This window comes from Rhodamnia argentea, chromosome 1 (genome assembly GCF_020921035.1).
Source record: "Rhodamnia argentea isolate NSW1041297 chromosome 1, ASM2092103v1, whole genome shotgun sequence".
Lineage (NCBI taxonomy): Eukaryota > Viridiplantae > Streptophyta > Magnoliopsida > Myrtales > Myrtaceae > Rhodamnia > Rhodamnia argentea.
This window is the reverse complement of record NC_063150.1, coordinates 14,154,359-14,170,313: the sequence shown is the minus strand read 5'-3', so window position 1 is coordinate 14,170,313 and position 15,955 is coordinate 14,154,359. Positions and strand designations below refer to the sequence as shown.

At 40.7% G+C, this 15,955-nt stretch overlaps 1 protein-coding gene across 1 annotated transcript in view; it reads left to right on the top strand.

Moving 5' to 3' along the window:
- The first annotated feature begins 6,105 nt into the window (after positions 1-6,105).
- LOC115757191 (15-cis-phytoene desaturase, chloroplastic/chromoplastic) overlaps positions 6,106-15,955 on the top strand; it is a 40,195-nt gene continuing 30,345 nt past the window's right edge. The window contains exon 1 of the mRNA XM_030697320.2: positions 6,106-6,123. The gene's annotated coding sequence lies outside the window, so the exon portion shown is untranslated. The remainder of the gene's footprint in view (positions 6,124-15,955) is intronic.

Sequence of the window (15,955 nt, the reverse complement as noted above, 5' to 3'; positions counted from 1 at the left end):
CGGCCGCACTCGAGTATCTCGAACAGAATTTTCCTAGACCACCACTAGGTATTTTCTTTGTCTATCGGTAGTAGTTTGCTTATGATCATATTGCGGTTGCATATCATAACAAGCCTATATTGTACCTTGTTGTAGGCAAATACTACGTGGTAGATTCTGATTATGCAACACTTTCATGATTTTTAACGCCATTTAAAGGTCAACGGTACCATTTGAATGATTATAGTGGTAGAGGGAGACAAGCTACAACAACAAGAGAAATGTTCAACCATAAGCACTCTTCACTTCGAAACGTAATTGAGAGAGCATTTGGGGCACTAAAAAAATAATTTTTTATATTGCAACACATGCCTTTCTTTCCAATTCGGAAGCAAGCCTTCATTGTGATTGCATGTTGTGCTTTTCATAATTATATTCGCAACCAAGATAGGATAGATAGAGACTTTTCCGAAAATGATGATCCTAACTACGCATATGGGCCTACGGAAGAAGAAGTTGCTAATGATATATCGGATGTACTGGCAAGTGAGATAAACATACTTAGGAAAAGTATTGCAAATAAAATGGCAAGGGACTACAATATGCCTGGAATTCCATACCGTTGTATTTTTCAATTATGTAATCATTTTTGTAACTACTTGGGAAAATTTACGTATGGCTCATAATTGTATTTTTTCCTATCTATGAAAAACATATTTGATGTTCTCATTGTTTAATTTCAATTTGTTTTCTCTTTCAGTTTTTTATATAGTTGATCTCATCCATATTGTAATTTGATAAATCATGCATAAACTACTTATACATATATTGGTCTAATTTGATTTAATAAATTGAAAAAATAAGATATAGTTTGATTTAGTAAGTTAAAAAGATAAAGGCATCTTAAATTTAATATATATTTAGTTGCCTTAATTAAATTAAAAAATTAAGAACGGATTTTTTTTCGGTTACCAAATGAGTTTCCGTTCTTTTTTTGTTCTGGAAACAGATTTTTTTTGCAATTACCAAACGCGTTTCTGTTCCAAAAAATCGTTACCGGGAACAGCAACAGAAAAAAGTGTTTCTATTCTAAAAGTTGTTCTAGAAACAGAAACGTTACGATACGCAACCTTGATGAACTAGAAACAATCAGCAGCCATACATTACAAACAAGTGCATGCAAACAATGCGGGCATGACACCTAAAAGGGTATGACCTTAATAGGGTTCCCTAACTTATATAACATGCATTAAATAGCATACATAAGCCACGCGTCTCAAAAACATCTATTTTCATATAATAGATAACCGTTTAATTACATCTTTTTTTTATTCAAATGAACACGAGAATACACTAGGAGGATTAAAAGGGTACTCCTACTCGAGAGTATTACCCCCATCATCGTCGGCGTACTCCAACGCCATCACCGACAACTAGAGTCACAAGAACCCGAGTATCCGAAAAAGGGTTTAACAACAAGGGATTAGCGAATGCTCGGGAAGTAAAGTATCTAACCTACCGACTAAACGAACTATTATTCACCTAACCAAGCAAGACTCGACACTAATGACATACAACCATCCATCGGCATGCATGAGACTCGACAACGACTCCACACATTGTGACATCCTAGATTCCGACTCGTTTTTGAAGCCTTGAATAAATGAAAAGTTTCATTGATGTATTTCAGTCTAATCTCACTCGGAATTGATCCCTCTCGAGCAGACTAACCAAATGGGAATGGCTAGCTAGGAAAATCAAGTACGTGGACCTAAGAACTTGATCCTAGATTGACTCTTTGGCCATGAAAATTGTTGAGGGAATATTTTGGACCAATATAGGTCGATTCTAGAATGATTAAGGATCGATTTAGGTAATACCCTACGCTTGGATCACGGGTGATTTCGTTTGACCTCATATGGGTTCCAAACGTCCCTAAATTATTTTCTAACGATCGTGTCCATCGGGACTAGTGATTGACCCTCCCAATTTAATGACAACCAAAGTCGTCATGGCTCGAGAAATTCTTAAACGTGATATTAATCACGGGTCGATACGCGTAACTCCTAAAAGCCGCCCGTTAGTTTGAGATACGCTGAAATTGCAATTGATCGAGAATCGAGCCTTAGAATTTGACGTCGGACCTTCAGGAATTTCAATAATTAAATTTTGGACGTTTCCTCATCTAGTGTACAATTTCTTCGTAGTTCGCCCCAAAGGGCTCAGGAAAAATAAATTTGGACTAGAAATGGAAAAAGACCAATTTACCCTTGGAGAATACCCAATTTTTCACTTGGACCGAAGGGCATTTCAGTCAAAGCACCCCCTTGGCCGAAATTTGACTAGTCTTTGTGGGGGGAATTTCCATTTTTGCCCTTCTTGACTTTGAAGACCCAAAATATCTCTCCCAAAAATTATCCAACCTTTTATTAATCAATTCCCTTAGCCTTCTTCTTGATTACTTCAAGACAACTTTCTCTCTCTACCTCACTCCCCCCTTGGCCGAAAATTCCCTCTCCCCCATCTCCATTGCCGAAAAATTCCCAAGCTTCCCCGGTGTCGCCTTGAACCGCCGGAGCTCAATTCTCCACCGTGAACCGCCGGAATAACTTGGGTTGAAGTTGATCAAGGGGAGTTGTCGGAGCTGCCGGTTGGAATAAAAAACTTCTCTCTATTTCTTGCCGGAAAATTTGCTAGATTTGTGGTAAGTTGGTTTCTAACCTTAGATTAGGTATCTAGGTTGCTAATGGACATTAGATCGAGTTGTTTGGATGAAAGATTGGTTGAGTTTACTCAAGAACTTCCCTTGGCCGAATGTGAAGAGGAGGAGAGAGAAAAAAATGTGTTCTTGAGTGAATAGTGAATATGCATGATTGGTAATGGATGGCTAGGATTTAATGTAGCTTGATCTTGCTTTATTTGAACGATCGGTATTGAATCTTGCTTAGGAAGATTGATCGATCGGAAGAATTTAAGAGATCATGTGGTATCGGACGAGCGATCGAGGAATTATTGTTGTCATATGGTTTTTATGAGGATTATTTGAGAGGAAATGTGGAATTTTTACCCTGAAGCGTTAAGACGCGGGGTTCGTATTTTTATAAGACCATACTTTGCCCGAGATGTTATGACGCGAGCTCTGTCATTATTATTTTACCCCGAGGCGTTAAACGTGGGGTTGTGCTTATTATATTATCCTGAGGCGTTAAGCGCGGGACGGTGACCTGAGGCGTTATTACGCGGGTTTGTCCAGTTATAATATAGCCTGATACGTTAAACGCGGGCTCTAGACCAACATAGAATTTTATATGATAGTCTGATGCGTTAAACGCGGGCTTTGGATCCACGTGGAATATTTATATTATAGCTTGAGGCGTTAAACGCTGGCTCTGGAGCAACGTGGAATATTTTATTGACGATCCGAGGCATGGAACGCCATTATGGGAGTAACGTGGAATATTTGTGAAGGTATGGCAATTTTTGGAGAAAGAATGAAATATTCGAGAATTTATTTGTGGAATTTTTTATTCAAGGAAAAATTGTTGGAAATTGCTCACCTAGGGTGTGTCCGGAGGCACTAGCGCCCTAACCTAGGATTAGGGATTGGCTTACTGAGATTTATTCTCACCCCGTCGTGGGCTCGTCTTTTTTTTTTTTCAAACCCTCCTCCGCAACAATGAATGACCCACCTCGGAGGTTCGGCATTCCGCGGGATATGGAAACGGTAGTGAAAAGTATCCGATTGGGGAAGATCAGGTGTACTTTAGGCACACGACAACTATTTGGGTGGATACCGGAGAGCTCTTTTGGAAGATCCATACGTACGTGACGTGGACGTACCGCTACGGGGATTTGACAGTGGGTCTGCCGACTGATTTCGATATTCCCTATGATGGTGTTGGGGAATGAGACCCCACTAGCGCTGCACCTCCGGATGGCGTAGTGGTGCACCCCAACGCCGGTCCCGATGATGCGGAGTCCAGCCCGCAGGTCGTGGCGCCCGAAGAGGATGGGGAAGTTGTGGAGCCTTCGGATGCGGAGCAACCACCGAAAGTGGACAAGGACTTGTTGGCAGCTTGGGAAGAGATAGTAGCTGATAGCGAGAACAAGGCTTAGGATAGTTAGCCTCTCGACTTTTGTAGAGCGTTTATTTTGGAGGTATAGTGGGCTTCGATTACGGAATCTTTTTGTTATAGGTGGTCACGGGCTTGTACAGTGGCCTCTGAAGCCCTAGGTCTGAAAGTTTGTAACAACTATGTATATGTACATAAGTTTGTTTTTACCATCCCAAGTTATCGTTTTTGTTGTTGGTTTCTATACTGGGATTTGTTTCTACTTCCGCATGTGTTTTGTTTTGTTGGCCTTTTGATCCTGGAGAACTGTACATAAGCGTGGTCGGAGGGGATGTTTTCGGGCTCGTAGGGTTCGGGTCGTGACACACGTTGTGCAACATGAACCTCACATGCATGAATATGCACATGATTTGTTTAGTTTTCAGTTTCCACTTCAAAACCGTTTCCATGGGATATAGGCCATGGTTATTTGAGGGATACAAGCCTCTATTACGTCTTTGAGGGGCACATGTCTCAATTTTGAGGGATAAACACCTCAGTTTTTCATCCATGGGACACCGGTCATGGGTAACTAGAGCGACACAGGCTTCTATTTTCCCTTACTCCCGGGCTTCCGAGGGACACAAACACAACACATGTTTTGATACTTGGATGCAATGCAATTGGCGCCACGACTTGATACATGATACCTCATTTCCTTGTCATTACTAGCTTATAAACCCACGACGCACCACGAACACCTAAACATCCACAAGCACGATGAATCCAATTCACACCATCTCAACGACGACCAAAACGATCAATTCTTCAATTCAACTTGTCCACATCCTATTGACGCTAATTCAAGCAGCAGAACGCACATGCAAAGCAGTTTCCTTACACATGCAAGACAATTTCCCTCTCGATATACCCAAAATCAAAGGGCATCGTTGCGCTCAATCATCCGATGAATAGTTAGTCTAGTAAATGGGTTAGAGGCTCCACTTGCCTTAGGTCACATGCTCGATTCGAGGCTAGAACAGCTCCGGTATTCACTTTCTCCTTTAGTCCACGTCTAAATACCCACTTGTCACCCAACTTCAATTCACTTCAAGCCAAAAGGAAACGAGACGATCGGTTTCTATATTCTTGTTACACATGACTTAAGGATTCCGGATCAATCAATGGATCGAACATGCGAAGCCGATTTCCCTGACATGCAAACCAATCTTTCCCTTGACAAAACCATTTTCAAACGTCATCCTTACGCCCAATCGATCGACAAATAACTAGTCTAACCACTTATCTTTGATTCAAGCTTGCAGAAAACGGAAGTGAAATCGCCGCCAAATAGAGCCGGATTCCTCTTTCATGTGGCGTGGCCTGGAGGGACAAGCATGAGTGAGCAGGTGTGTACGTCTTCGAGCGGTGGAGAGAGAGTTGGGCCGAGGTCGTGGGAGTGAGGCCGAGGAAGCTCAAGGGGTGTCGAGACTACTAGGTTATTGGCGATGGTGGAGAGAGCGTGGGTGTCGCTAGAGGGAGAGGGAATTGAGAGATAGAGCTAGGGCAAGAGAGAGTGTCCATGGAGAGAGAGAGAGAGAGAGAGAGAGAGAGAGAGAGAGAGAGAGAGAGAGAGAGAGAGAGAGAGAGAGAGAGAGAGAGAGAGAGAGAGAGAGTATTTATAGGGGAGTAGGTCGGTTGAGGTAGGGGTAGGTCGGTCGTGGAGTGCTTCAAGGCTTTTCGGGACCAAGCTTCATGCTGACTATTCTTACAAGGTCCAAAGCCAAAACCAGTCACCCATCGGTTTAACATTTCCGTATCTAGTGCGCTTGTCCGTAATTAATTGTTCCGCTTAATAATCCAACTGGTGGAAATTTAGGCCTTCATACTTTGATTGTGTATCTACTTTATTTTTAGGCACGTCTCATGAAAGGTCCTACATTGTGAACACTTAAATAAATTTACCCCGAACATTTAAACATATCTTGAATATCTTAAGCCGGTACCCCTCGAACTAATCTATCCGGCTAATAAACCAGTTAAAATCCGGAACTTCAAGTTCTCTCTCTCTCTCTCTCTCTCTCTCTCTCTCTATATATATATATATATATATATATATATCAATTTGTTCCTTACGAGAACAAAATATCTACAATTGCGTGACATCATAGTGAGTGTTGTACGAAATTTGTGATATTTATGGTGTCATATTCCTGTTTAAGAAATTTAGATTTGTATCCTCCCTTAGAAATTGCTTTTTAAACCAATCAATCGAAAGAGTTTCCTAAAGACTACAAAAATTGAAGAATATATATACAATTGTAGGTATTTTGTTCTCATGTATATTTATTTATTTATCAATTTGTTCCTTACGAGAACAAAATACCTACAATTGTATATATATTCTTCAATTTTTGTAGTCTTTAGGAAACTCTTTCGATTGATTGGTTTAAAAAGCAATTTCTAAGGGAGGATACAAATCTAAATTTCTTAAACAGGAATATGACACCATAAATATCACAAATTTCGTACAATACTCACTATAATGTCATACCTTTTCAATTAATCACTTGAACGCCATAACTTTTTAGTCAATCATTTAAGTACTATAACTTTTAGAAAATATCATCTTCAAGTGCCATTAATTTTAATGCACGTTAGGGCTTTAGGTTAGGGAAATTCGCTGAAGTAATTTTAAGTGTACAGTCTTTTAAAAGTTGTGGTACTCAATTTATTGACAAAAAAAAATTACGGATCTAAATTGAGTATTGTACGAAAGTTATAACACTATTGATATCTGTTTCCCCTTTTAAATATATTTTTCCAGTCCATGGGTTTTTCGTGGATAGGCTTTTCTCATGCTTTTGTGAGCTGTGGAATTGGGTTAACCTGGATTGGGCTTTAAACAAATGACTCATCCACGACAGCCCAATTTTTCCAAGTTCCTACCTAAACAAATTGTTATCATACTTGGGATTATTGCAGAATGCTATCGCATACAAATTTAGGTTAAAAGATCTGCAACTTAGGTTTAAAATCTACCGTGCAAATGGTTAGAAATTTTTTCAAAAAATTTCAAATAAAGGCCCCGAGCGCCCTCGTTTTCTCAAATAAGGGCTTGAAGTGACTATGACTATTTCGATTAAGGGCCTAACCTTATCGGCCGGCTAAATATTCTAGCCAATTAAGGGTATTTCATCAAAATACAATCAACCTAATTTTTAGTTTAAATTAAAAAATAAAAAATGAAAGTTAAAAAAAAAAAAAAAGAGGAAACAAAGGCAGGAGGGCAGCCCTCCCGCCTGTGTTTATTAATTTTTTTTAACTTTTAGTTTTTTTTAGTTTTTTTTTAAAAAGAAATAACAAAGAAAAAAAAAAAAAAATGGCTGATGGGGTCATTGGCGCCTTGGCAAGGGCCAACAACCTCGCCGACCAAAGGCTCTTGCTAAAGCCAGGTGAGGGCCTCAACCCTCTCCCGGATCCGGACGAGGGTCGCCGGCCCTCGACTAGGTTCAAGGGAGGGTCGCGCCTCGATCCAACCGAGGGCTACAGCTCTCCCCTGAACTTAGGCGAGGCCCGACAACCCTTGCCCATATCTAGGAGAGGGTTGCAGCCCTCTCTCAACTCCGGCTAGGGCTAGGTCTAGTGAGGTAGTTTGCTACCCGACGGCCCTCACGCCTATTTTTTTTTTTTTAAACTTTTAGTTTACGTTAATTATTAAAAAAAACATAAAAAAGAAATAACAAAGAAAAAAATCGAAAAGCAAATGAAGAAAATGCTCATAACTAAGATATGGGTCAAGTCCTTTTTTGAGATAGATATGGCCAATTCATGCTCTTATTTGAAAGAATGTCAACATCATGTCCTTATTTGAAAAAATAAGGGCACTTGAGTCCCTTATTCAAAATATTCCCAAATTTTTTTTTTTCATATAATCCTAAAACAGAGAAAAGTTACATTCATGAAATTTAGGATTTAATTCGATTTAGGTATTTTGAGAATTTGCATCCTCAGTACGTGTGTTTACTTTTTTGTGCATAGCTCATGCGATCCTCTCCCTGCCCTCAATAACAAGGGATAGCATAATTTTGTTCGATATGACTCGGGTTATTTCTTTTTCTGCCCTTTACTTGTTTCATTACCGGTTTGTTTATTCATTTATTTTCTATTATTGTTTGCAACGCTAATAAAATAGAAGGTATCGATAAAGACTTTGCTAGCATAACAATTTTTGGATGATTGTAAGAATAATAGTATGTGATGAGCCACGAATTCTTAAAAGCTATAACCTGATAATAATTTTTAATTAATTATTATTTATTTTTATGGCCCAAAATAGACTATTAGCATAATAATCATCAAAATACTGTTGTATATAATCAATTCCCTATCGATAATGGGTGCTAGACAAAGTCTAGCTTAACATAATGCCGGATCCACAAATGTCATTCACAAAAGTAAGGCGGACTCCTCCGTTCTTACTTGGCATCGTTCCGGCTCATACTAGATTAGTGGTGACTCATAAGGAAACATGGATTTTCCCAAGCCATAAGAGGATTAGTTGCGCCGGCTTTGATTTGTCGATCAAGGAAATCGAGTTGAGATCGAGGATTATTTCCCAACAAGTCTATTTGTAATTTGGTGGGTTCCTCAAAGGTGGTAACGATTAGACCTTTTATCACGTGACTTACTAAAGCAGACTGGCGGTACTGATGGCGAGCGTTGACAAATTCCATGACTGGTAGCAACGGAACCAACTCTCTTTTCTTGTAAGGCTTGCACTGAGTATGACGCCATTTTCGTAAGGGGCTTTGTTAGCATAACAAGTAGGGATGATCAATTGTCCGATTAGGTCCGGTCCTCGATTTCGAAAATTGAGAATCAGATCAATAGTTGCATGTGCTTAAAATACATATTCACATTTCAATGAATAGAAATATCGCTAATAATTAGAGTTTAAATGGTTTCTTTAAAGTTTTTTAAGCAATAAATTTAAAATTTTTAAAAAATGGTCGGTCTAGTTAGGGCGGTCTTGGTGGGCTATTCCATCTCTAGAACCGAGAACTGGACCGACAGTTATCGGTTCTAATTTCATGAATTAGAACCGTCGTCCTCGGGAACCTAACGGAACCAACCGGTTCAGTCCTATTTGGGCAGCTACCAATCCAATCGGTCCCTTTTGCTCATTCTAATAATAGGATTTGGTTGACCGCGAGAATAATAACATGTTATGGATCACAAATTTTTTAAGGAGTGGATTGTGCAATAATTTCTAATTAGGCCCATAATAAGTTGTTAATCTCAAAGTGGATTAAGGACTATTACATGTAAATTCGTTTTTCCTACTACTTTCAACTAGTCAAGATTTTAGTTACTAATTAGGGAATATCCTACTGTACTGTATGCGTTCATGGAGTTTCACCGGTTGTAAAATTCTTTAACATATTAGATAATGTGCTTGAGGCCTAAATATGTGCGCATTCAAATGATTCAATGGTGACCGGACCTCATGTTCCCACCTATAATTTTAGGTATCCATCTTTGATTTTCACTTCATAAACCATCTACCTTGGAGAAAAATCACAAAGTTTCTTAGCATCGATAGAATCATAGTACTTTGAATCCATAGGTTGACTGAGCTTCATTTAAAAAGCACTTGGGCTTGAGGACCAACCCTAAAAAATAAGCACATCCAGTAGATTCATTGGTGACCTAACCTCATGTTCCCACCCCGAATTATAGATGAGCATCTTTGACTTTTTTTCACTCCTTAGGGCCATTCAACGTGGAGAACAATCACGAAGTTTCTTTTCAAGGAGGAAATCTTGGGACAGATTACTGGTCGACCTTTGGCTTCTCGCATCGTGGCGAACTCTCAAATTTCAGCAAATAATGTGTTAAATACTTTGAATGGCGTTGGCGAAATGGCAACGATGTACCTGCTATAGGCAAATCGATTTCCCAAGATCTCAAGCTATCAGGACACAAATCACAATGTATATGAGGGAAAATTATTCAAAAAGTCATAAATCTATTGCACTTTTATCAATTCAATCATAAACCTTTTAATAGTGCCAATTGAGTCATAAACATTTTCACTTTTTGCCAATTTGAGTCCATTCATCTAATGTTAATCGCAAATAGCTGAGGTGGAAGCCATCGTCCTATGGGTGACGTGGACAAATTTCGATAGTGCTTTGATTTTTTTTAATTTTTAATTTTAATTATATCTTTTTTTTTTACAACTGTGAAGAAAAAAATAAAAAATCGAAAAAATATTAAGATATTACTAAATTATTCACATCATCCTTGGCCATGCCATGTAGGACAGCCGGGTGCCCACGTCAACGATTTTCGAGAAGAATTGGTCAGATGGAATCACTTGATAAGACGTAAAAATATTTAGAACTCAATTGACATAAATAAAATATTTAGGATTGAATTGACAAAAGTGTAACAGGCTAAAGATTTTTTAGGAAATTTTCCCATGTAAATTAACTTAACACTTCCCCTCGGGATTGTGTCGGTCCTTACATGCATAACACAGGATAACCAGAGAATAGAAAACCAAGCCGAGCTACAGGTTTTATGTGTAGGAGAAAAATTGAGAATGAGCATCCGGATTTGTGTTAAACCGAATTTCAAAAGGTTTAAACTATAGAGAAATGGAACGATGTATATTTAGTGTTATCCACCAAAAGTTATACTTGGTAGGATCCAATGTGTTTGATGGTCTAGATTTGAGTCTAGATAAGATAATTTGTTATCTTATCCGGTGTTTGGGGACGTTCTTCGGACCGGACTAACCTAGATACGTCCGGATAAAATGTCGGACAAAAAGTCTGGGAGAAGGGTGGGATAAATTCGGATTGGACAAGCAATTCATTTTGAAAAAAAAAAAAAACTTAACAAAAGGAGAAGAGATATTAGGCATTTATAGCAAATGGATACAACTGGTGGGAAGTTTTCTCATAGGCATTTGCACCATCGGGTCTTTGAGATGCCTTCTGATCTTTCCAAAGGAAGTTCTCTTGCTCATGTTCACTTGTTGAACTAATCAAAGCAATGCTTGCACCACCTCAAACATCGGTGGCTGGAACTCTGGCTCCGCCTGCACCACGACCTACAATCCTCACGGAGGATACTGAACGACTCAAGGGAAGAGGGAAAGATGGTGACGAAGAGACTATACCGACAACCCGGACCACAATCAATCTAAGGAGACACAAAAACAATGCTGGCGGTCGCCTGAAATTCCTCTGCCCATTCTCTCTGTTGCGGTCTCAAATTTACCGATCTGTGTTGCCGCTGCAAGGTAATTTTGGTGGTCACCATTTTCGATCGTGACCACTGTGGAGGCGGTGGGCACAATTCCTAGATCTAAGGCTTTTCCTTAACTTTTAAATAATTGAATTTTCTAGCTTCTAACTTTACAATTTAATTAAGTATTTTATTTATTTATAATCTTATCATGAAGTGTGCCAAACACTTGATAGGATTAGATATATCCACCTTTTTTATATTCCACTTTATCTTGTCCTATCTCAATGAAAGTCCTGATGACCAAACACAACCTTAAAGAAGATCCATTATTAGGACTCACGTCTTCTTTAACCTCCTCAGCTTCGTATGGAACACCAACAATCTCATGATGTTGATAATTTTGAAGAAATTATCGGTGACATTTAGATGAAGGGTGGACTGGAGTAGGTTTGGGAGTAAAGCGAAAGTTGGTATCTTTTTTTTTTTAGATAAAAAAAATTCCGAAGCAGAGTTGAAGTTGAACCTAAAATTGAAAATTTTCTAGCGAACTTGGCCCACGATGTAGTTACTCTTCAGATCCCTAGTACCAGAAAGTGCTATTTTCGATCAAACGACCAAACCTCTTAAAAGTCTTGAGGCATGGGAGGGCATTGACCGAATTGAAGTCGGTCAAAAATAAATAGTATATAATAAGCAAAGATCAAGACCAAAACTCGGGATCCACTTTCATCTTCCGGTCAACAAAAAGCAAATGGATTTCAAACACACAGCCAAGAAGCCTCATGCCGTCTGCATTCCATTGCCGGGACAGAGCCACATGAAGGCCATGCGCAAAATGGCAAAGCTGCTTCACTCCAAAGTCTTCCATGTGACCTTCGTCAACACCGAGTTCAACCACGCGCGCATACTCGAGTCGTCCTCCGGTGGCGCCGCCAACTCGCTGAGCAGCTTGCCTGGCCTACGCTTCGAAACGATTCTTGATGGCATCCGTTTCGATTCCGAAAGGAGCCAACGGGCACTCTGGGATTCGATCAGGAAGAATTTTCGTCGTTCGTTTCGAGAACTCCTGGACAAAATCTGTAGCATCCCAAAAAAAAAAAAAAAAAAAAACAGCTCACTAAGATAGGGCTATTCTGAAGGGATTTATTGGAACCGAATCCGACGATCACACAGAGAATCAAGAAAAATTGGAATGACGCACGAGATTACCCGGGTTCACCCCAAGATTAGGGTTACGTCCTGCAAAGAGATTTCACTATATTTTTCGGTTTATAGCCAATTCAACTAATACAATGATAAAACCGAGCAAAATATATATGCCTCAAAAACGGGCTAAAAAACCTAAAATCTCTTAATTCCAACCATACGAGCCAGCTTAAATAAAAGCCCAAACCCGTAGAGGTTTCGGGGGCGTTGCCCCCGAACCCCGCCCCGCTCACCGGCAAGCGGGGCAGTGAAACCCCCATCGGGAGGTGCTGCCCTCGAACCCTCGCCCGCTGATCGGGCAGCGGGACACCCGTGTCGAGGGCGCTGCCCTCAAACCCCCGCATCCCGCGCGCAGGGATCACATGTCGTTGGGTAACACTTCGGTTTCCCTAAGCTCACGTAGGCGTACCCGGTGTGAGAAATAAGGGTCCCCGAAGTATTCGCCAACTCTAACATTCTCCCACTTGGTGGATACTTCGCGCAAATGAGAGCCCTTCCAATATCATTCTTCTTCAATCCAATCGCAGCAGAGCACCATTCGAACTTCGCACCCGTGACGGCTTTAGTAAGGAAGTCCGAACTATTTTCTACCGCATCGACCTTTACAAGTCAAACCTCATTCTTCTCCACTTTTTCTCCGATGAAATGATATTGAATATCAATGTGCTTTGTGCGTGAGTGAAACGCTGGATTCTTGGCTAAATAAATAGCCCCTTGATTATCACATCTCACATCTACAGCACCTTGCTCAAAACCGAGCTCCGAGCACAACCGCCGTAACCATACGGCCTCTTTTCCAGCATAAGTAAGAGCCATATACTCAGCCTCTGTAGAAGAAAGCGCTACCACACTTTGCCTCCTACTCATCCAACTCAACGCAGTACCAAATAATGTAAAAACAAACCGCTAGTGGACCGTCTACTATCAATATCTCCACCCCAATATGCATTTACATGGCCTATGATATCAAGCATGTTTCCATTCCCTATACCTTCAAAACATAAAGAAAAATTCGAAGTTCCACGAAGATACTTGAAAACTCTTTTGATCGCATTCCAGTGTTCTCTACCCGGGTTAGACATATATCGGCTCAAGACTCATACTGCTTGGGCTATATCCAGGCGCGTACACACCATAGCATACATCAAGCTACCCATTGCACTCGCGTATGGAACTCGGACCATCTCCTTAGCTTCCTCATCTGTTTTGGGATAGTGTTCTGCAGATAACTTGGTCCCTAAAGGTATAGGGGTACCAACAGGCTTGCAGTCTATCAAATTGAATTTCTTCAAAATTTCTTTGATGAATTTCTCCTGCCCTAGCCACGCCTTCCGTTTCTCACGGTCCCTCCTAATCTACATGCCCAAAATAAAATTTGCAGGCCCCAAGTCTTTCATTTCAAACTTTTTAGCCAACAAACTCTTCACGGACTTCACCATCTTCACGCTATTCCCGATCAACAACATATTATCCACATATAGAGTGAGAATGACAAACCGATTGCCCATCATCTTCACATAAACACAATGGTCAGAATTTGAACGCACAAAATCAAGCTGGAGCATATACGTGTCAAACTTCCGGTACCACATCCTCGATGATCGCTTCAGCTCATATAAGGACTTTTTCAATTTGCACACCGGATTCTCTTTTCCTTTTACTTCAAAGCCTTATGGTTGCCTCATATATATCTCCTCCTCCAAGTCCCCATTAAGGAAAGTCGTCTTTACATTCCATCTGTTCTACCTCAAGATCATATGTAGTTGCTATAGACAGAACAAACCATATCGAGGTCAACTTCGCCACGGGAGAGAAAATCTCGTCATAGTCAACACCCTCGATCCGAGAGTACTCCTTGGCTACAAGCCTAGCCTTGTACTTCTCTACAGTCCCATCCGGTTTCAGCTTTCGCTTGAACACCCATTTACACCAAATTGCCTTTCTATCCTTAGGCAATTTACACAAGCTCCATGTTTCATTTTTATCAAGCGATCGCACCTCCCACCGATTCGCATCATCCATGGATCTCGCCTCTTTTATAGAACTAGGATTATCTCCAAGAATGCTCAAAGCATGAAACGTACTCAAAGCATTAAGGGAGTATCAAAGTGGTACCTTTCTTTCCCGCGTCGATCTCTTAAGAGCCGGCACGCTATACGTGTCCGAGTCTTCATCCGAATCTACATCCTCGACTTCATTAACCGAGTCCCTCTGCTCCGATTCAGAATCGGATTCTACTGGCGTGCCTTGTGGAACCATCTCCATAGTTTCAGCTTTAGGACTTTCTTCAAGCACTACCACTTTCTTGGGCTTATCCCCTTTACGTGTGCCAACCTGGGATTGTGATTCACGAAAGATGACATCCCCGCTGTATACAATGGTCTTTGATTCTAGATTCCATAGCTTATAGCCCTTGACCCATTCCTTGTATCCGACAAATATGTTCTTCTCGGACTTATTGTTAAGCTTACCCCGTTTCTTCTTGGGTACATGAACATATGCATCACACCCGACCACCCGAACATGTGACAGATTCGGTTTCTTCCCAAACGCTGCCTCATATGGTGTACGATCCTTCATTGATGAGGTCGGTGATCGGTTCTTCAAATAACAGGCCGTGGCTACGGCTTCCGCCCAAAATTCTGGCTCCAAACCCGCCCAACTCAGCATGCATCTCGCCTTTTTTATGAGTGACCGATTTAATCTTTCGGCCACCCCATTCCGTTGGGGCGTATATAGAGTCGTCTTCTGCCTTGCAATACTATTATCCACACAAAATTGCTTGAACTTATCCGAACAGAATTCACCTCCGTTATCCGTACGAAGGACCTTGATCTTTACGCCCAATTGATTTTTAACCAAGGCCTTAAATTCACGAAATTTCTCGAATACATCTGATTTACTCTTAATAAAATAAATCCAACTATATTTCGAAAAATCATCTATGAATGATGCATAGTACCTAGATCCTCCAATAGATGGAATCGGAGTAGGTCCAAAAACGTCGCCGTGAATCAGCTCGAGAACCTCACTGCTCTCGTACCCGGTATGTTGGAAGCTAACTCGGTTTTGTTTTCCATGGAGACAGTGTTCACGTAACCCGAAACCCATAGAGTATTTTGGAACTCCTTCTACCATCCGACTCGAAGCTAAGGTAGACAGCCCCTTTTCACCGATGTGCCCTAATCTCCGATGCCACAACATGGACATATCATGTCCATCTTCCTTGGCCTTTTCAGAAACAAACCCGCTACCAACAGTCATTGTTTCCCCGAGCAGCTTGTATAATGTTTCGTAACGGACTCCTCGTGCAATCACAATAGAACCTCGAGTCATCTTGCACGAATCCCGATCACAACTAAAAGTAACTCCCGAATTAGCCATCATACCGACCGATAACAGATTTCTACTCATCAAGTGTATGTGCATCACGTCCGGAATAGTCTTCACGGTGC